Source organism: Aulostomus chinensis, chromosome 6 (genome assembly GCF_037954235.1).
Source record: "Aulostomus chinensis isolate RoL2024-O1b breed Wild chromosome 6, RoL_Achi_v1.0, whole genome shotgun sequence".
Taxonomy (NCBI): domain Eukaryota; kingdom Metazoa; phylum Chordata; class Actinopteri; order Syngnathiformes; family Aulostomidae; genus Aulostomus; species Aulostomus chinensis.
The window spans coordinates 24,854,041-24,876,129 of record NC_141325.1 but is presented as its reverse complement, the minus strand read 5'-3'; the positions used below and the strand labels follow the sequence as shown (position 1 = coordinate 24,876,129).

Below are 22,089 nucleotides of genomic sequence, written 5' to 3'. Positions count from 1 at the left end.
TTTCATTTTATGTGAAGCCACAATAACACTTTGTAAATTTTACAAGTTGCCTCTTTCCTCACATTTCGACTTCACACTTGATAGTGTATTACGGCAGCTGCAACCTCATTAGAGGGTGGGTTTAAGTGGAACTCTTGCCTTTATTACAGGGCTCCACAAATACTACTTAGAGAGTTTATTATTAATCTGACCAGGTAAACAGGGAACTCCTGTCTCCTTCCAGCTGGAGAGCACTGGTAGTAACGGCAGAGCTCAATAGAATTCAGTTAATACACTTTGTCTAATCATTGTAATGGTAATGACATGAGTCCAGTAAAAAATAACCTGTTGCAGTTGTCATCTCATTGAAATTAATTTGTAAATGATTAAGATTTCCCCAACTTGAAAGATCTTAATCAACTCAAACCCACAATTAACTAATAGCATCATGCGTCTTGCTGTTACGGAAGTTTTTTTTTTTTTTACATCAAAAGAGTTGCAGTTTCTGTAACAGGATTGGCTAGCACAGCTTGATGAGGCTGTCAGCTTTCCTAGTTTAATGAGAATTTGTGGGATGCCTGAAGTTAGCAAAAGCATTCTCATCATTGTAATCACATCTAGAAACCTTTTTATGCTGCTTTAGTACAATAAACACTCGGGCTTGTTTTTCAGTTGTTGTGGGCACCGCTGAGGAGGTGGAAACATAAAAACAAAATCGGGGGGACAGCAGTAGGCCATGATTGCTATATGACAAGCCGCCATTGTTGTTTTGAACAAACAGTTGTTTCTCAGTGTTGTCATTTAAATCACACTCGTTTCTCCCCAAAGGATGCTGGCACATATTCATAATTTGCATCCTGATGAGATGAGATCTTGCGATCTAGCTGCCTCGATGGGTGATTAAAACGTGTGCTGGCGTAGATTTTCTTCAACGAATAAGTTACCGGCCGAAGAGCACAAAGACCTCTGATACATCTGATGTGTTTCCCGCAACAGCTGATAAATGGAAGCGAAAAAGTACTAGGAGCATCCCAAGTGAATTCACGTGGCAATGCCAGCATCCACCGTCCTTATTGGAGATACTAACTTATTTCAATGACTACTGGGATGAAGAAACAAAACATTATGGGGAGTTAACTCATGGATAGGTGTCCAGGAAACGTAATTCAAATGCCAAAATAGCAGTAAAACAGAGTAAAGAAGGCTCACAGCTAAAATGAACAAAAATCTGGGTTTATGTCTGCTCGGATGCAGCACAACACAAAACTGGGTAATCACTATCACGTACTGATGATATTATGATGAAAAATTGCCACATTAACTGCCTCGCCTTGACAATTCTGTTCACTCCCTTGCTTTTAGAGCAAAAGGCTGAGCGATATCGGAGCAGGTTAAATTAACAAGGCTGTGTGATGGAGTATTCATGGGACGTGCCTCTCCTGCCTGTTCCAACACACACTCCTGTTTCAGACTCTTACGTTCGTGGGGTAGAGGTCCCGTTAAAAGAGGAGAAGATTGTCGCTCCTTGACACTGGACTGAATTGATAATTAGTGCTTGGTTCACTGAGGGTGAAGCAGGTGTCTTCTTACCAGCAGCCCATTGATCGCCCAGGATCTGATAGCGCGGCCATGGTAGAGTGAAGATGGGATTCGAAAGGACAGATTAGTTTATCTGAAAATGCTTCTGCTGAGGACAACTTGTCAAGAGATGTGATACAGAATGAGGAAGAGGAGGAGGAGGTAAAAGCGCGTGTGTGTGAGTGTGTGTGTGTGTGTGTGTGTGTGTGTGTGTGTGTGTGTGTGTGGAGGGGGGGTTGAGGTGGCAGCAGTAGGTATCAGTAAGATTCAGAGAGTGGAAAACCTCCTGTGCTAGTACTGTTCTGTCATCAGGGAGGAAGACACAGATGAGTTTGGGTTTCAAGAGCGGCCCAGTTGCACCATGGACAGGTGGCTGGAACATGAGGCATGACGGTCAAAGTCATCCAGCCCGGTCAGGGGGTGAGAGATCGGCTGCAGGGATCTATTTGCTTAGCCTGCCTAGTTTCCTGACAGAGATTTCATCACCTGAGAGACTCGTATACAAAAGAAAAATCATGTATCCGTCACAGTAGATTTGTATTAAAGCAGCAGATGGGCATGGGATATAGATTTCTGACCATTATATAGAAACTCAATCTTTTTTGTTCTTTTCAAGTATTATCCTGGATCAGTTACCTCTAAAAAAATAAATGGTTCAAGCGCAGTTATTACACCTTCAAAATAAAAGCAGCAGGGTTTATCACCATGACTGATTTGTTGAGCTGGTTTTGAGAGCAGTACTCTAACGGACAGTCAAGCCTTTCTGTTGTTAGTGGCTAAGATAAATCTCTAATTGGTTCTCTGTGCCATATATTTACATGCCTTACTTATCCCTCTCCGGTTTTAACTAAAGTGACCCCCCCCCCCCCCACACACACACACACACACACACACACACACACACACAGGAACACTCTGGTCTCAATACTCATATGTCATCATCTCTGCTTGCATGTTGTTCTGTTATAGAACATGCAAATCTAGCAGGATCAATGAGACCTTCTTTATTTTCAGGGTTTTAGGAATAGAGTAATATATGTTTACACTTAACCGACATAAGCCTGTTTTTTAAGCCAAGTGACAGAATAAGAAAAAATGCAATAAGTATTGCATTGATAGAAATATTGGGCAATTCATATTCACATGTTCCCCTCTGACCATTAAATACATTAGTAATAGGGCATCTTGATAACATGCTTTGCACAATTTAAATAACATGCAAAAAATGGCATTAGCTCCTTTTAGCCATGTGATTAGAGTTAACGACTGCACTGTAAACCCAGATTTTGTTCCTAATTAAAAGTTGGAGCAATCATTAATTATTCTTTCATGTTTTATTCAATCATGTTCACATTACTTACTTAAATTAGTCATTTGAATTATTCTGCTGAAGAATGCATTGTAATGATTATAATAAATTGAAATAATTTAGCATGTTTAGTTTTTGAAAAGGGGGAGGGGCTATTTCAAAAATCTGCCAGCAACGATGTGATGAGCGCCAAAGTCCGTTGGGAGTGTCAGTTCCACTTGTCGTGGCTGCGGAAGCGATATTACCCAAACTGGAATGGTGAGTGTGTAAAATCAATACTTGACACGTTGGTTATTGTTTATGGCGAATTTGAGTCGGTTAAAAATACCGGTCAGACAACGCATTTTTCCCGTCAACTTCCAACTCGCTGCGCGTAATCTGCCCAGTGCTTGGAGTTAGCGTGTGCTTGTTGCTAATGCTATAAAACGTCTACCAATTCAAAATAGCTTTTTTTTTGGGGTTACACGCAAGTTAGTTGTGGCTTTTTTGCCGTGATATAGCTAACTTTTTGAGGGACCGGGTGGTCAACAGAGGTTGACAAACTTTTGCAGTGGAGAAATTGTTATTGCTACTGACTTGTTGAGCATTTGTTTGGGTTCTTTTTTCTTTTACAGGTTTTGTGATGCGTGGAGTTCCCACTTGTCTTGGCTGCTGCATCTTGGAGTTCATTTTTTGCAAGCAACATTACACCAACTGGAATGGTGAGTGAGTAAAATAAATATTTGGGACGGTTGTTATTTTATGTAGAATTTGAATAGGTTAAAAATACCGGTCTGTCAACAAGTAAGCTAAACATCCACTGTGCTGACGCAGTGAAGAAATTGTTACTACTACTGACATGTTGAGCTTAATATTTTTTTGTGTTCTATTTTTCTTTTTACAGGTTCTGAGCTGTGACGATGCACTGGCAGTGTAAGTATTGTGAGTTTTTATGTGAGAAAAGGGGTTACCTATTAAAACATTACAGGTTAAAACATGGGAGCTATGGTAGAACAGTTCAATTTCCTTGCTTGCACAAAGAATGTATGTGCACATTTAACTCCATTAATGCACTTAAAGTCCATTCAGCCATCATTCATTCCAAAATCCAGGATGCACAACAGAGTGAAGTTGCCCAGGTAACCTTTAACTGTCAGGCCTGTGATTTTTCTGCACCCTGCACGGAAGCAGTTTTTCTCACTCACCTGCATAATGCGCATTTGAAAGTTAATCACAGAGTCCAGTGTCCATACAATGAGTGTGACTTTAATACTAAAGTGCGCTCCACATTTAATGCACATAAAAGTAAAGAGCACAGAACAGACAACTGGAGGATGTTCAGGCCGGAAATAATTACTGGTAACATAACTACTGAACATGACCCTCCAAATGACACTTTGAATTTAGAGAGTGAGGAGGAGAGTGAGGATTCCACCCATGAAGAGCTTCTCGATCTAGAGAAACAGTTGGAACACAACCTAGCAGCTCTTTTTTTAAAGATGCAAACTGTCCTTCACATTCCAGAAGGTTCAGTGCAAGAAGTCATACAACAGCTTTTACAGATATGTGAACTGTCCCAGCCACTGTTGTATAAGTCCATCAAAGACATTCTGAAACAACACAGAGGTAGATGATGATTCAGTTGTGAAAGAGTTAGTTAAGGCTGCCTCTGAGAGCAGTGTGATAAAGAGATTCTGTGGCAAGGAAGGCTCTTTATCAACGACAGAAAGGAGAGCAGCATATGTGTGTTCCTCTAATTCCAATGCTACAGAAAATGTTGAACAGGGCAGACATTTTAGACAAAGCTCTTCCTGTGCAAAAGCATGTGCGACATGAGTACATGCATATTCATACTGTAAAGAAATTGGCATTCTCAAGGGGGAGGAATTTAAAATTGCTGTTGGACTTTACACAGATGATTCTGAAGTGTCCAATCCTTTGGGAACATCTAAAAAGAAACACAAAATGAGTGCAGTGTATTGGGTGATAGCTAATGTGCCATCTAAATACAGGGCCACACTCCACTCCATACAGCTTGCTTTGTAAAGCCTCTGATGTGAAAGAATATGGCTATGCTAAATTTCTTCATCCACTCATTCAAGATCTTGTTTGTTTGGAGCAATATGGTGTGTATATTCAGAAGTTGGGAGAATGTGTCAAGGGCACAGTGATGTATGTGACTGCTGATAACCTGGCTGCTCATTCTCTTGCAGGATTCTTTTAGAATCCTGCAAGAGAAGAAGAGTTTTACTGTGGACAGGTTCTGCAGGTTCTGGATGGCGTCGAGGAATGAGATGCAAGACACGGAGGTGAGCTCAGGCTCCTTTGTATCCCGCACCGTAGACACTCACAATCAGCAGGTGCAGGAGGTAAGAGAGAATGATGATGTGGCCAAACAATATGGTGTAAAACAAGGGTGTGTACTGACTGACAGTCTGGAGCACTTTCACATTGTTCGTGGGTTGCCCCCTGACATCCTCCACCACCTCTTGGAAGGCATTGTTCCTCTAGAGCTATCGCTCTGTATTTCAGACCTGATTTGTAAGAAATATTTCACTTTACAAACACTTAACCATGCTATCAAAACTTTTCCATATTCTTTCCATGACAAAACTGACCAGCCTCGGCCTATTGCCCCTGGTTTCTCTATCAAAGGAACCATGGGTGGCAATGGCCATGAGAACTGGGCACCAATCAAGCTGCTCCCACTTCTTATTGGCCAGAAAGTCCCCGAAGGAGACAATGCATGGAACATTCCGATGCTCCTTAAAGATATTGTTGGGTTGTCTGTAGCAACAAAGCACACTGATGAGTCAATAGACTTCCTTGATTGCAAGGTGTCAGAACACAGGCAATTGTTGCAAAATACATTCCCAGATTTCAGATTACGGCCAAAACACCACTACATTGAGCATTACCCAGAGCTCATTAGGCGTTCCGTCCACTTTCAGATGTTTGGACGATGCGTTTTGTGGGTAAACACAAATTCTTCAAACAGGTCATTCGTAATGCTCACAACGTCCGAAATGTAGCTCTCACACTGGCTGTAAAGCTTCAGAAAATGATGGCTTACTATTTGGACACAAGTTCATTTTTCAAGCCCTCAGTTGAAGTGGACAAGGTTATTACGCCATTGATCACATCTTATCCTGAGAATGTCCAACAGGTTTTCCACCAGAGAGTTCCTCAGCTTGCAACAGTTCTAGCTGCATCATCGGTCTTTGTAGATGGAATTAGATATTGTGCTGATATGATAGTCTCTGTTGGTTCATGCTCAGGCCTCCCTGCATTTATGCAGATCAAAAAGATAGTGGCAATAAACTCTGAAATCCTGTTTGTTTGCAGCGCAATGAAGATGTGGTACCATGAACATTCCAGATCTTTCGAACTTTGTGACATCACCAGCCCATCTCTGTGTATGGTGCAAATACAAGACCTGAATGATGTTTTCCCTCTTTCAGCATACAGATATGGTGACAACCCAATTGTGACACTGAGGCGTTATATTCTGTGCTGAGAAGCCAGTGTGACCATTACAATCAATCCATGCAACAAAATGTGTACAGATTATTTTCATGGGTTCAACCAACTGTTCCTGAAGATATGCGTATTTCTAATGACCTTATGATTGTTTTTATTTTCAAGGTGGCACCTTGCTAGAAGATGATCATGAGGGTCATTCTGACAGAGGCAGATATAAGAAAGGTCACCCTGAACAAGAGGCCTACCACTGTCAAGGAGTTGATCAGCAAGCTTCAAGAATCATTGGGACTTAGTGGCAACATCTGTCTTCAATACAAAGACCCTGAATTCAATTATGAACTATGCAATCTGACAGACATTGAAGATCACCCAGAAAAGCCAACAATCAAAGTCATCACTTTGCTTGAGTTGGCACCTGTCTCAGCAGTCAGTGAAGTCTTCAGTGACACTAATAGTACAGCAGATACGGAGATACTCTCACATTCATCTCAGGAGCGACAGAAACAGTGGCCAAAATTTTTGGACATCCCAACTTTTTCTGTGGATGTACAGCATAGGCTTAGGCAAGCAGATCTGCTGTTTATGAGTGAGGGGAAACACCTGAAAGTAACAAAAGAACTAAAACATGAGATTCTAGAAAGATTGGCAGAGCAAATGTACAGCTACAATCCTTACCCAACAGCTGCTCACTTTGGAAGTGTTGCAGCAGCACTGATAAGCAAGCACCCGTGTCTGCAGGAACGGGGCTCGAGCAGTCGCTGTTGTGGTTGGAAAAATAGTCTCAAGTTTAAAATGGCCAATTATAGAACAAAGCGCAGAAGATCAGGCTGCCTTGATGTTGCTGTAAATACAGGCAAACGAGGAAGGCATTCAGCCGAAGGAGAACCAGCCAATAAGTGCATCAAGAAGGCAAAGAAAGGTGAACTGAACTTCTTGCCAAACTTTCCGGATGGATTTGATCAGGCAGCCCTTGAGGGTGCCCGTAAAGACATGGTTAATGAAATGCAGAGGAGAACACCAAATGGAACACTTGTGAAACAGAAGATGGACCAGACATTTGAATTCAGAAGAACAGAGGTGGTGCAGTCAGAACCTGCAATCAGCACAATGTTGAACGCTGGCCTGCCCTTTTCACTGACGATCAGGTATGTTAGAGAAAGATGATTGTTAAAGACACTGGGTATGCGATAACACTGGGGTGCTGTGGCTAGATTTTCCTGTCCTTGGTAAGAAGGTGTTGGTGACTGATTACAATGAAGAACTTATTTCCCACTTCCTTTGCATTACTTTCAGGACTTTATTCCTCTTTCACCAAAATACACACTGAACATGTGTAATGGTATCTGAAATTAACAACAAATAGGAAATGAATATATGCAAATACATAAACTCTAAAGTCAACTATCATATATAAACTATGATTTATATCAGTCATTCAAATGCAACAAATAAACACAAGTAACTACAAATCATTCACTCAGTAAACCAACGTGATGTTTCACGACTGATTTCTCATGTCACTGCGGTATAGAGTTGGATTGGGTCTCGTCATTTAGCTGACTGCCCTCTATAGGCGGCACAAAAGTAACAGCAGTGCACATGGTGATGGTAATTAAACGGCAAACAGTTAGCCTTTAGCCTTAGCAACTTCCTGCCATACCAAGGGAATATTTACCCACAAACTATTTACAACTATAACAACATGTTCTAACTTACAGTTCCATTCACGCATACACATGTCCATGAACAAACATTGACTCCAGTCTATTAGCAGCGTTGAAGATCGACTGGAACCACATGTACTGGCACAATCTCCTTAAACTGCAGGACGGCACAGTCCACTCTTGCAGCTGCTACGGGGTGAGGTGGAATAGTCCAAGCCTCAATCACACAAGGGGTTTTATACAATGATGCTAATGCTTTGTTTCGCTATCTTTCAATCAATAATTGATATAATTGAATATATCGTTTACACTACTTTAGAGATGGCTCAGCTGCCTCATGTAGTTCAATTGATCAGTATTTTTTTTTTCCATTTTGTGCTGTATTTTTCAGGTACGCATGGTGTTCAGCAGGATTGTTGACAAAAACCTCAAGCGGGAATTCCACGAAAGCATTGATCGGCACAGTGATCGCCTTGTCGAGATACTTCAATCCAAGAGAGGATTGAGGATTGCATTGATTTGCCACAGCTATTGTCATGACAGCACGTCACAGTGCTACTGTATTAGTTGTTCAGTATAATCACAGTAGCACTTGGTTCAGCTTTCTTGCCGTAAATCATTAGCTCGTGAATTTCTTTTCATTCTAGCTCTGTAACTAGAATCTTTTTCTCCCCAAAAGACGACAGAGCCAACTGATATAAGGACACTAGTGCTCAGAGGACTTCCAATTATCCTTGGTGACATGCCTACAAACTTCTACAAGCAAGGCTTTGTAAGTTAAGTATTACATTCTTACATTCTTTTTTTTTTAATAATTTCTCACAATTGTCACTTTTTAAAAATAATTTCTATCTGAACATTTACACACGGAAACCTTGATAGTAGCTCTTCTCTGTTTAATGTTCTCCAACCACAAGCCATAACCACAAGCAATTCATACTTTTCCTTGTATGTCACCCGGCTATATTGAATAACATTGCGTTGTTTTTTAATGAGAAATGTAATGACAGTGCTCTTATGTCAACATTGTTTTTTCAGGACCGTCATGACGATGACTCATTCCATAACCTTGAAATTTGGATGCTCTTCACTTGCCATGAAGGTGCTATGCTACATCTCAGTCCAGCCTCATACAAGATCATCATTGAGGGAGGAGTTGTGATGGACAACCTTCCAGATCTGCCAAAGGCTCTGTGCATTCTGTTTGGACTTATATATGCACTCCATCTCAACTATGTCTATGAGGCTCACATTCCTCTTCATCCAGCAGGTACTCCTCTCATTGGGCAACACTGATCTCAAGCCAAAGCTACAAACACTGAAAAAATCAGCTTATATTGTAGAGAAATATGTCAAGTCTGAGCTAGGACTGTAGTTTGTTTTGTTTTTTCCCAGTACATTATTTGAATAGTTCACAATGTCTCATGGTACAATTTCCAGTACATCGTTTGGTACTGCTGTAATGTAGCAATATTGTCATGCCGATTGAGTTTAAAGTACGTGATGTACAACTAAGGGCTGTCTACTTCAGTTTCCTAAGCCTTTTTTTCTATTATTATTGTTAAATTCATTCTCAAGATTACATGTGTCCAGTTGAATGCGAGGATACTGCCGTTGTTAAGAGTTTAGTTTTGAGATTGAGAATAAAGTATATTGGAACATTAAAATACTGTTTATTGCCCTCATTTCGCTACAATTTCATGGTAAGAATGCATTCCATAATCTTTAAAATAAAAGTATTTCATTAAAAAAACACATGGGCTACAATAAAAAATGATGTTAAGTAGAAATTACTACTGTCACATTAGCCACTTTTTCATATATGTTTATGCAAGTTAAAATCAACAATATTATTTCATAGTATTTGGACATAATTTATGTGAACTCATGATTTTAAGTAAAGACTACTATTAGACACTTAGTATGCCTACTGCTTAAAATTAAGGTTTTATGTTAACACAACTTAAACTCTTTAGTATCAGCTTATGTAAAAACTAAAGTGGTATAAGGCAGTCGTTTACTCACAATGATTAGTAATGTCAACTAATTTGGGTTTAGAGTGTGGAGGGGAAATATGTTAGTTAAATATGGAGCACAGGAGCAAGACAATTACCCAAAGTCTAAAGTCAATTTCCAGTGGGGTCATTGCCAGTATCTACCACAGAGGCACCATCTGCAGAAGACCAGGCTATGACTCACCACCCCAATCATATCAGTACTTTTACTTTGTTGAGTGTGTGTGTGTGTGTGTGTGTGTGTGTGTGTGTGTGTGTGTGTATGTGGGTGGGGGGGGGGGGGGGTTAGCCTGCAGTCAATTGCTCTACTGGTGGCTGGACGCATTATGTCACCCCAAAGTGCCTTTTTGCACACTGATGGAGTTTATTTGCAGCACAGAGATACTTGGGGTTCTGCAGTGCAAACACTTCCAGTTCCAAGCTAGATGGATGCTTTTTCCCAAGACATTATAGTAATTCTAATCTTTTAGCTTCAATATAAATTTAACGGGGCAGCACGGTGGTGCAGTGGTTGGCACTGTCGCCTCATAGCAAGAAGGTTCCGGGTTCGAGCCCTGGCTCGGGCACAGGATCTTTCTGTGTAGAGTTTGCATGTTCTCCCTGTTCCTGTGTGGGTTCTCTGGGTACTCCGGCTTCTTCCCACAATCCAAAGACATGCAATTGGGGACGAGGCTCATTGGATACTCCAAATTGACCGTAGGTGTGGCTGTGAGTGTAAATGGTTGTCTGTCTATATCTGTTGGCCCTGCAATGGACTGGCGATCCATCCAGGGTGAACCCTGCCTCTCGCCTGAAAGCTGCTGGGATAGGCTCCAGCCCCCCCCCCCCCCCCCCCCGCGACCCTTAACAGGATAAGCGGAAGAAAATGGATGGATGGATTGATTAATCTTACATTTGAACTCTCTAATAACCTAACAGAACAGCAACTACAACAGGTTTTCAGCCCCAAAATCACTATCAGATAAAGCTCTCCACTTTATGTATGGTGAAATACAATCTACAGGCCTTGTTAAGCATTTTACATGTAAATGGTAAAGGGATACAAGGTGTCAACTTATTCATTAAGAGCAAATACAGCCACTCCACCACCGGGGCAATGAGGCCCCCCATGAGTCTTGGGTGGTCCCATCACCAGTGGACAGCTCCAAGTATGACAGTTCACACCAGATAAGTCCACATGTATTTGGCAGTGAGTTGGTTTTAACTGATGGGAGGCAGCATTTTATAAAGTGTTGTTTATATTTGTGATTTTTTTTCTTTTGTCACTAACAAATCAACCCTTGAAGCTAGTTTCACTGAATTCAAGGTTGCTGTTCATTACCCTACGGTCTTAAAAAGGATCACTGCATAACCTTATCAAAAATGCTTATTTGCCATTTCCACGACCAGTGGACCTTAACACAGCACTGACACATCATAAAACATAATGAGTTTTCATTTATTTGTAACAGGGATACAAGAGAAACAGGCCTATGTGTGGTATCAGTGGGTGTGAGCTAACAACTACTCTGGTTATTGGCATTTCAACAAGTGAGGCATAGATGGAGGGTAGTGGACTGAATAATAGAAGCACTGCAATTATTGTGACATGGAGTGTTTGCAAAATGTCCCGAAGCTTTATTAAGGGTATATCATTTGAAGTTAATGAGCCAAACCATTTGAATATAGCCCAGCACACACAGGTGAGTGAGGACAAAAGCAGAGAGCACTGTAGGTAAATCAATGGGAAGACAGATGTTCTCATTAGATACTGACTAAAAGGGGGCTGATGGGAAAAGCCTGTGGGTTATTAGTATACAGCATATCTCTGAAGATTTAAAGCTGCATGTGCATCTTACAGCTGGCGAGTCCCATCTAAAGACTCTTGATTAGAGAAATGGCTAGGAATGTAAGTACAGTGTGTGGGAACGGGCCTTCAGTTGGACAAGCTAAGTGCATGCTTGACATATTCAGGGCTGAGGAAAAATCCATAGTGCATTACCGCCACATCAGTGCGCTGATCAGGATGTTCCCCTCCCCTGAGCCACTGTAAAGTACCAGGGACAAACACCCACAAGCTTCCCAAAGCAGTGGGAACATCACTAACAGAACCTGAACCCGCTCTGTGGGAGAAGTGAAATAAACAAAAAAACACAAACTGATCCTCAGAAGTATAAATAACATGTGGGGGAGGCAGTTGAGTAGTGGAAAACAGCTGACAACCATGTGCTCTTGAGCAAAGGACTTGAACCCACACTGCGCCATTGAAGCTATTCAGGAGCTGTCAGCGGGTCCCTGCTGAGACTATATCGGTTAGAGAGCAAAGCGGGACAGCATTACAATTAATAATGTAACATTAATGACTTTTCATTAAAAAAATAAATAAATAAAATACAATGGCTACAACTAGGCTGAGATTCCACTATCATTATGTGCAGTCGGAAGCACCACCCAAGGTTTTAAATGGCCCTGCTTTTTAAAGAGTGCTCAAGTTGTCCTACATGTTCTGCTATTATGAAGGCAAAATTGAATGTTAGGATTATGCTTTCTTAGTTGGTTAGAAGGTGCCACATCAAATTACTGCTCCCACCCAGTCAGGAAAGAAGTATGTGTATGGGAATTTGATGATGCTAAAATTATAATGTCTAGTAATTTCAAATTGTACTTCTTTGCAGTCGTTAACCTCGCCATATCTCAGTTCCGATACCAAGCTAAAGATAAATGGTTGTCTCAAAAAGGGCATCCAGCATTAAGCCAAGAAATAAATGTGCATCATAAACAAGGAAACGTGTTGAGGAGAGCCTGGAGAGGTTGAGGTGTCAAAGTCAGTGGAGGCAAGACAGAATACAAGTGTGTGAAAGGGAGGAAAGCAGAATGGTGAGGATGCAGGGAGAAGTGGTGGGGTCAACTCTTCAAAGTTGCTTTGAGTGCAGAAGAGAGGTGGAAAAAGAATGCAGGGAGAGGGTGGAGCGTGAAGAAGAGTTTCAGGAGTGATAAGTGACAGAAGGGTACCAGCAAGAGTGACAGGGAATGTTTACAAGACAGTAGTATATCAGAGGAACAGGGCCAGTTTCCAGACAGAGAGAGATTGAAGTTTGGGCATGTGCACCGGGGTGACGCTTGAATGAAGAATGCTGAAGATGGAGCTGCAAGGCAAGAGGAAAAGAAGAGGGCCAAAAAGGATGGCAGTTGAGACAGACATATGGGCACTGGGCATAAGAAGGATGCAGAGGACAGGATGAGACGGTTTCAGGGCAAAGTGTATTCAATGACTTTTGACAGAGGCGTGCTAACACAGCACGGCAGTCATTCTTTGCAGTCAGCCTTGTCTCTGTGGGAAGGGTATCTATCTTCTTGTCTGGTTCTGGGGAGAGCCTTTAACACATTGGTATGTGACTGATAAAATACAGTCAGTTTCTGTCCAGCTGCAGCTTATACATGGCCCAGAAGATATCGACTGATAATTCTACAGGACAAATCTCTTAACTGCAGTTTTATCATCAACTCTCTCTTAACTATCAGTGATGTCAGCAGCATCTTCTTACTAATTCTGTGCATTAGCTGACAAAACTGAATCCCATTTCCTTAAAAAAAAAAAAAAAAAAAAAAAAAAAACAGAAAGAAAAGTTGTGATACTCAAGTTTATTCTTGTGGCATTGATTCCTTCAAAACAGCAACATTGCTGCTGCTGTTTGGATGTCTTACTGCTCCAGTGGTGGTACTGCAGTCACAGCTCTCTGCCTGCCACTGTGAAAATGATGTGTCAATCAAGGTCATTCAGTATATGGAAACTAATTTGCTGATAGGGTTGTATATATGTAAATGAGCTCAGTTGGTGTTGTAGAGGGGAATAATTGAATATGTCAAAGAAAATGGATGCACACAAATGACCCTGAAAAGGTATATTACTGAACTCATAATTACACAATGGCAGCTGAGTAAAGGCTTTAGTGCTGTTTTTTTTTTTTTTACTTTTATTTCATGGAAGAAATACTTTCTAGTGCCTCTATAGCTAATGCTACGGCACCTATGCTAACCTCTTCAAGAGCTGCCATCTCTGTTGTTACACCTAAACAGTGCCCCTATTTCCTCAAAGGACCCTGATTGGTCAAAAGCACTGGCATCACGACACAATCACTTGAGACGTGAGGAGATGGTTTCCCTGAAGATCTCGTGCTCCCACAAATCCAGCTGCCTCACCAGGGAAATGAAAGATACCTACATGCAAAAACATACTCTCATGAAAGCATCGGGGGCAGGTGGGGGTTTAGTATGTTGATCAGGGTTACTTACCATAGTGGACTTCAAAACCCTCCAATGCTAGAAGGCCACTTCAGCCCCTAGCCCATAGTCCTATCAATAATAATAATTAAAAAAAACAAAAACATTATAGAGCTTCTTCAGTTTACACAACTTTGCTTGAATTAGGTAAATTATGCTGGGTTTTAGAGTCATTCACTACAAGGATAGCTGCCTGCTGCTGTTGGGGTTGATTACAGCAGCGGCACTGAATCATAACAGCTAATTTATGAGTCGTACAACTAGAATAATAAGGTGCTGTGCAGAGTTGAGGGAACAGCAGTGTCAGGTTATAATTCTCGGTGGGGTCGTAACTATGAGTGAACCCCCCTTAATTGCATGCAGTCATTTACTTTACTGTTAAAATAAAAATATTCCTTATCACAGTGACAGAAAACATGACTTGACATTACTCTGCAACCATCTAATTGACTCGGGATTTAAACATATTAATGTGCATTCCCTGGTGCAAAGATGTGCCTCTCGCTGCTCATCAGAGCGAATCTAGCAGCCTCATGCTGACACCTGTTATACAACTCTGATGCACCTCATGACTTCCAGGGTCATTTTTGAAAGTCTTCTACCCAAACTCAGCCTTGAGACCTCTGTGATTTGGACTGGACCAGTGGCTGAGTGCTGGCAGCACTATGAGCCCTCCAATTATAGAAAGTCAGACCAAAACATTTGTGACAGAGGTCAGGTAAGCTACAAGACACCGGAGACCCAGGCTGAGCTGTTCCCAAATGACTGAAGCACAGAGCTGCCAGTTAACCAGTCAGCCCTTGGCTCTGCACTGTTACTCCCTGCGGTCCATAGCAGAGCTCTCCACTGCGAGGAAGGCTGGAAAAAGCACCAATGTTCACATTCAAGCAGGCGATATAGTATGAATCATCACTCATTTACAACAAAACAGCAGGCTGATGGGGTGGGGTGGGGTGAGGGTGGGGGGGCAGTGTGTTTACTCAAATAGACCTCAGAGGATTTGATGCTCCCAGCAAAGAGCGAAGGAAGGTTGAGCTTTTCAAAACAAAACAACCAAGCATAGAGGATGGTTCAACCCTTGCCTAAGGTCAGGGGCACTCTGCGTGGAGAAGGCATCCCCAATTGATTATCATTATTTGGCTGATTCTAAATCCAGCAACATACAATGTGGAGTTCACTAGAGAGCACTTCAGCAGGAGGGAAATAGAGGTTAGTGCATAAAAGCTCAACATTTTTACAAGCATTGTATCCATTACACTTAAATTAGATTCTCAGTATTAGAAAAAAAATATGGAGTTGTTGATTTTTTTTGTCTCTTGGAGGGCCAAAAGAGAGACACTGGTGGGCGACAGGTCAACGGCAAACAAATATTTTAAAATTAATTTCTAAAATCCCTGGTTCCCTTATTTATTTATGCATTTACATATTTTAAAATGACTTAAGACATGTTTCAGTGAGTAAAGGAGACTACAGACACAATTGAGGACACAGATCATTGTCACTCCATGGTGAGAGTCTAATATTTTTATATGCCATGGTTTTCATTTGTTCAAAACATTTTTTAGGCAATGATTCAAAATCCAGTGTAAATAACCCACAGACTGACCCATGGTAACGCTAACTGTTGAGTTGGCCAGCAAAAATACATCATCCCTGCAGCACTCTAGTGTTGAGATACATTACAAAACATATTAAAAGGAGGTTTGGATACATCTGACACCTCATTAAAAACTCATTACATGAAACATCCTCATGAATGGCTTCTGGTAATGACCTATGGAGATCTCTCTAGCACATAAAAAGAAAGAGTCCTTTTGATGCTTATCTGTTCAAAAAAAAAGTTCACTTTTCCATTAATACTGTAGAGAAATGTTGAATGGTGAAGGAATTCGTCAGACACAAGGAACAGACTGATAATCAGAGATGGCTTACACTGGACACTTCACTGGACATCCACAACAGAGGTACAAGGTTCGCTGTGAGAGGAGGTTGAGTCAGCCCCCCCACATCTGTGTCCGACCCTCGTAAATAGTCATATTTATAATCTCAGGCACTACAGAGTAATACCGAACTAGAACATTCTGCACAGACGTGACCTTCACGTAGTCTAAACATAGCGATGCATATAGACAACATGCAACACGGGTGCCATGATTGTCAGCTTTACTCTCAGTAAGTATTGAGACGACATATTTACAATATGAAAAGGCACCACAGGTTCACTCCCTGACCCAAATGAAGGACAAGGCCCTGGAAGCAGGCCAGCTATTAACTTCCAGACGAACTATGAAGCTGAAGTACAAGAAGGTTAAAACAGATGATGCCAGCTAAAATTACTTATCAAATACCAGTATGAAAGCTTTAGTTATGCCCTGGCAGGATATGAAGTGTTATTGTGAACCAGGTTAGTGGCAAAAGAGTGTGTCCTTTCAGCCGAGGGTGGTTTCATCTGCCCTATGAGGGATACGCAAGGCTCTGAATATGACTCTGGACAGGCATGGATAACCACACCCACATTTTTGAACTCTCTGGATAACTACGATCACTCTGTGTCCTGCAGCCACCACAACATGATCAGGTTACGTTGTGTTGTTGATCTCTGTCAAGGTAAAGCATTGCAAATTCCAGCAAGAGAAGGAGAACAGGCTTCTTGCGGAGATCTCTGATGACATTGCCCTGTTTAATTCAAGGCTGAGAGTCTGATCATGGTCCTGCATCATCTGAGTTTGTTGAATGATGCGATGATAATCATCTTGATCTCGGTGTTTCCAACACAAAGGAAATGACTGTCGTCTTCAGACACAATCTGAACACAACGCACCACGATAGTATCATACACTGTAAGGATGATGATTAGATTGTGAAGTCATATCATACTGTGGAACTGTGTTTGATGTAAACTCAAGTTTGATATTAATACAGAATCTATAGTCACACAAGGTCAAGAGAAAATCTACTTGTCGAAGAAGCTGAGCTCTTTTAATGTTAGTGAGAGGATCTTATGCAACTTTCAATGTTCTTTTATCAAAAGTCTTTTAATCTTTTCTTTTATTTGTTGGTTGAATGGTTTAACCATCATGAACATGAATATTCTGTGTAGTACTACGTAATGGGAATGTTACGTAGTAATTGGAATGGTAGGTAGTAATTGGAATGGTACATAGCAGCTGAAATGGTACAAAATAATAGGAATGTCATATCGTAGTAGGAATGTTATGTAGTAGCGTGAATGGTACATAGTAGTGGGAATGGTACATAGTAATGGGAATGGTATAGTGTAGTGGGAATGGTGCATAGTTATGGGAATAGTACATAATAGTGGGAATGGTGCGTAGTTATGGGAATGGTACATAGTAGTGGGAATGCTACATAGTGATGGGAATGATACATAGTCGTGGGAATGTTACGTAGTTATGGCAATGTACATAGTGATGGGAATGGTACATAGTCGTGGGAATGGTACGTAGTTATGGCAATGTACATAGTGATGGGAATGGTACATAGTGCATAGTGATGGGAATGGTACATAGTAGTGGGAATGGTACATAGTAGTGGGAATGGTACATAGTAGTGGGAATGGTACATAGTAATGGGAATGGTACGTAGAAATGGGAATGGTACATAGTAGTGGGAATGGTACATAGTGATGGGAATGGTACATAGTAGTGGGAATGCTACATAGTGATGGGAATGATACATAGTCGTGGGAATGGTACGTAGTTATGGCAATGTACATAGTGATGGGAATGGTACATAGTGCATAGTGATGGGAATGGTACATAGTAGTGGGAATGGTACATAGTAGTGGGAATGGTACATAGTAATGGGAATGGTACGTAGAAATGGGAATGGTACATAGTAGTGGGAATGGTACATAGTGATGGGAATGGTACATAGTAGTGGGAATGGTACATAGTAGTGGGAATGTACCTAGAAATGGGAATGGTACATATTAGTGGGAATGGTATGCAGTCATGGGAATGTACGTAGTAGTGGGAATGATATGTAGTTGGGATGGTACATAGCATTGGGAATGGCAAACAAGGCAGTCAAGTTCAACATCTTCCAAGTACCCCATACTTGACAGAAGATGGAGTTTGAGAGAGCGAAAGAGAAAAGGGGGGGGGGGGGGATGTATGTGAATGTTGAAGTAGTTGAATCTAAAGGGATTTACCTTTACCTGAAAGCTTGTATTTGAAATGGAAAAATGCCCTGACATCAGAATAACAGTGTTTTAGAAAGTCTTGACAGCAAAACAATATAACACAACACAATACATGGTACAATACAATAGCTAGTATGTGAAGTGGTTTATTTTGCTTTTGTTTGTATTTTGTTTGATTGCTATTTAACATAATGAATGAAAGAGAAAACTCATCAATGGTTACATTTCATTCCTATTTACATGTCTTCTATGCCATGTGTTTCGGACTATTAGCACTAAAATAATAGGAATCGTTTCAGCCCTAAAAATAAATACTTAGAATCCAAAATAAATTGTGATATTGCACAGGATATATAGAAGCAATTTCTGCTAATTTTATAGTTAAAGTTGTTTCGACTGGGTGTGGGAAAGGAAGCAAAACATGGCCTCTTGTGTAATGTAAATAGCTGTCCACCTAATGGTGAGAAAAAAAGAAGTGTTGATAGCTTCTTTTTAAGGAAGTAGGAACTATACCTTCGTGAGGTGTTGTTGGAACATTCATTTACAGACGAGAAGCCTCAACCGTAGGCTGCAGCTCCATGCTCTCTCTCCCCCTCTCCACCACACCTGTTGCTGTGTCAACATTCCCCCATGTTTCTATAATGGTCCAGAACCTCACCCACTAACTCTGATATTTCAGAACCATGCAAAAACAAGCACTTTTCCATTTTTTTTTTTTTTTTTTGCCAATGTACCTAATGCTTTGGCAATTGCAAAAAGTGCAATATGCAAAACTGTAACGTATGCTTTCTACGTAATTTCAAACGGTTTTGCTCCACTTATCAGTTATGGTGAGACACAAAATCAAAGTGAGGCTCAGATAAACAGGATTTACACATTTAAAATGCTTGGTTGGCTAACTTTAAGGCAGAGAGCCTGTTAAATTACTTATTCTGCAGAGAACTTTTTTTGTACTGAGGGGTGCATTTACATGACATGAGAAATATTGGAGGACAAATGGAAATGGCTGTATATCGGAACATCCACGCTGCTGAGCTCCACTTGAAATAGACCTATCCATCAGCAAAACTCACACTTTTGTATCAGTACACTGGGAGATGCTGAATATATTAGCCCCACAACACTCATTTCCCCTGTCGTACTGCATTTGTCATACTGAGACCCTCCAACCTATCCAATATTGGATTTAAAACCTAGCCTGCAGCCGGATCATACAGCAGTAACACAAGCAACTGCTAACAGCGCATAAAACAACAGTCTAATCTGTTCTTTGGACAGAAAACAGTTTAATTAACTAAATGATTTGATGTGAATAAACCGCAGCCTCCTAAATACATTGCTTTCACTTGTTAAAGTACAACTTCAACCATTTAGGTAAAAAAAAAAAAAAAAACCCTTGGGGGAAGAGAGAGGAGTGGTCACTTTCTATTTTCTTTCCAAACCTCACCATTTGAATTAGCTCCTTATACGAAGGTCCTGTGCATCTAACAAGACCTGTAAATTCATATCACCTCTCTTGGAGATGGACCACTGGGAACTTTCACAAAATTAGATTCAGGGCGAGCTTTTTTTTTTTTTTCTTTCAAACAAGATTGACATTGTTCTACCACCCCTATCCTGAAAATGTTGATCACAGTTTAGATAAATTTGTGTTTTTTTGGTTTTTTTTGCTGACTAAAGGTATTGTTAGCCACTCTTTGCTATTCTAAATGTTCAAAGAGAGACAACACAGTGTTAGAGACCCAGTGCTGCTAATCGATCGGCCACATGAACTGAAATCTCAAGTTTCGATGAGAATATTTGGGTTTGTTTTAGCATTACGCCAGACTAGTTCAGCTGAACCTTGTGTGTCTGTGGTATGACCGAACATCAACACAGATTTAGATTAAAACTAACTAGTTTCAATTTAGCATAGTCTGATCTATGCATGACAGAAGTAGGCCATGCAGTCAATTCTGGGACTCCCACTAAAAACACAGTATTGACAATGAGCAAAGCCCCTGAGATGAAAGCGATCAGGCCCATTAGCTTCATACAGCAGCTCGTATTAGAAAGCACATAACGCAGCATTTTCACTGACTGGTGAAGTGTCATCATACAGATGTTTATGTCGCCTCCCTTGTACTTTTACATCATTGAGCTGTGGAGGCAGAACGACTATGACAATCTATGGCTGATACACACTTGGGTCTGTACCTGTCTATCCGCCAGCATACAACAAAAGCAAAGAGGTTTAGAGAGCAAGGAAAAGCTATAAAAGTAAATATATTATGATCCTGTGTGTGCTTCTGCTCGATGGCTCCCCTCTAAGCCTGAAGAGTTTTCACTCCACTGATTCTGGTTTTGACAGCTCCTAATACTATATCTCATTCTTATTCCCCACAGCTCAGAAAGCTTTTGTTCTTGCCGTCAGTGGATTTCATGATGATTTCTCATGAAAGTTGGTCTGATGAAAACTGAATGTGAGCGGTGCAATCCAAAGTGGAGACGGCTTCCTTCTTACGTGCTATATTTGTCCCACCACCAAAATAACTCAAAGCCCTGAAGATATGTCAGTTATTAGCATTATGAGAGGTGAGCAGTCACAAGTTACTTAATTTTACTCTCTACAGAGGTAATCTTCTCAGACACACTGTAAGAGGCGGGTCTGCAGATTCAGTCTCAATTTCATTTTGCCTGAGAAGTGCTCGCAACTCATGTTAGGACAGATGAAGGTAAATCCATCCCAAGTGCAGCTGCTTCACTTTGAGAAGCATGGTAGGACAAGTTTAGAATTAAGAGGGCAAAACAGCGGTCATGTGGTGATGAATACCGAAGACATTTTTGAAAAAAACAGGGACATTTGCTTCACAGATAGCTGCCTATAAGAGTATTTGTGGTTCACTTAGCTCAACAGAAATAAATCTGTTTAACATTGATTCAATTTGCCATCAAACCAAATAGTTCGACATTCATTTTAGTTAAATATAAACTGGAAAATTTGGACTTCCTAGTTTCATTTTTTATGTTAACAAATGTTTCAGAGAATGTATGGTCATGAAAATGTACCTAAAAGATGTGGAAAAGTTATCAAAAGGTCATGAAAATGTATTGCTAATGAACAAAAAAATGAATTTGTCACTCACAAGAGGGTTTCAGGTCTAAGTTATATGTCCTGAGTTTATTCTGGGTCTGGCAAGTCCTGCACCTGACAGGGAAACAAAGCCTCCGTGAAAAATGAAGCAGTCCTAACTAGCCTCCGCTCATTAGCATATTATTCCCTCCCACCAACTGTAACTCTTAGCTGGGCTTGCAGTAATTGTGATTGATAATAAATGTGGGCTCGAAGAATCCACAGATCCACACTTGAAGGACGAAGCCATGGTGAAACGTAGACATTTACATTAGTTATTACAGGACAAGTAAAGGTCAGAGGTCCACTGTGGACTAATTCACTGCACAGTAGGAGGGTACAATGCTGGGAGGTTTTATTGAATGACACATTGTAAAACTCATAAACCGGCTCAGCTTGGCAGAACATATGAAATGCAAATTCAGTTTGGTCAAATTAAAAAATGCAAATTAACTTCATTTATCAGATTCATGCAACATACTAGGATGTGGTTAGTGTGAGTCAGGAAACATCCAGTAAATCATGCAGCAAAATTACTCATTACT

General features: G+C 40.8%; 1 protein-coding gene across 2 annotated transcripts in view; it reads right to left on the bottom strand.

Annotated features, from left to right (window-relative positions):
- LOC147260515 (zinc finger matrin-type protein 4-like) overlaps positions 1-22,089 on the bottom strand; it is a 236,373-nt gene that overhangs the window by 173,241 nt on the left and 41,043 nt on the right. The window lies entirely within an intron of this gene.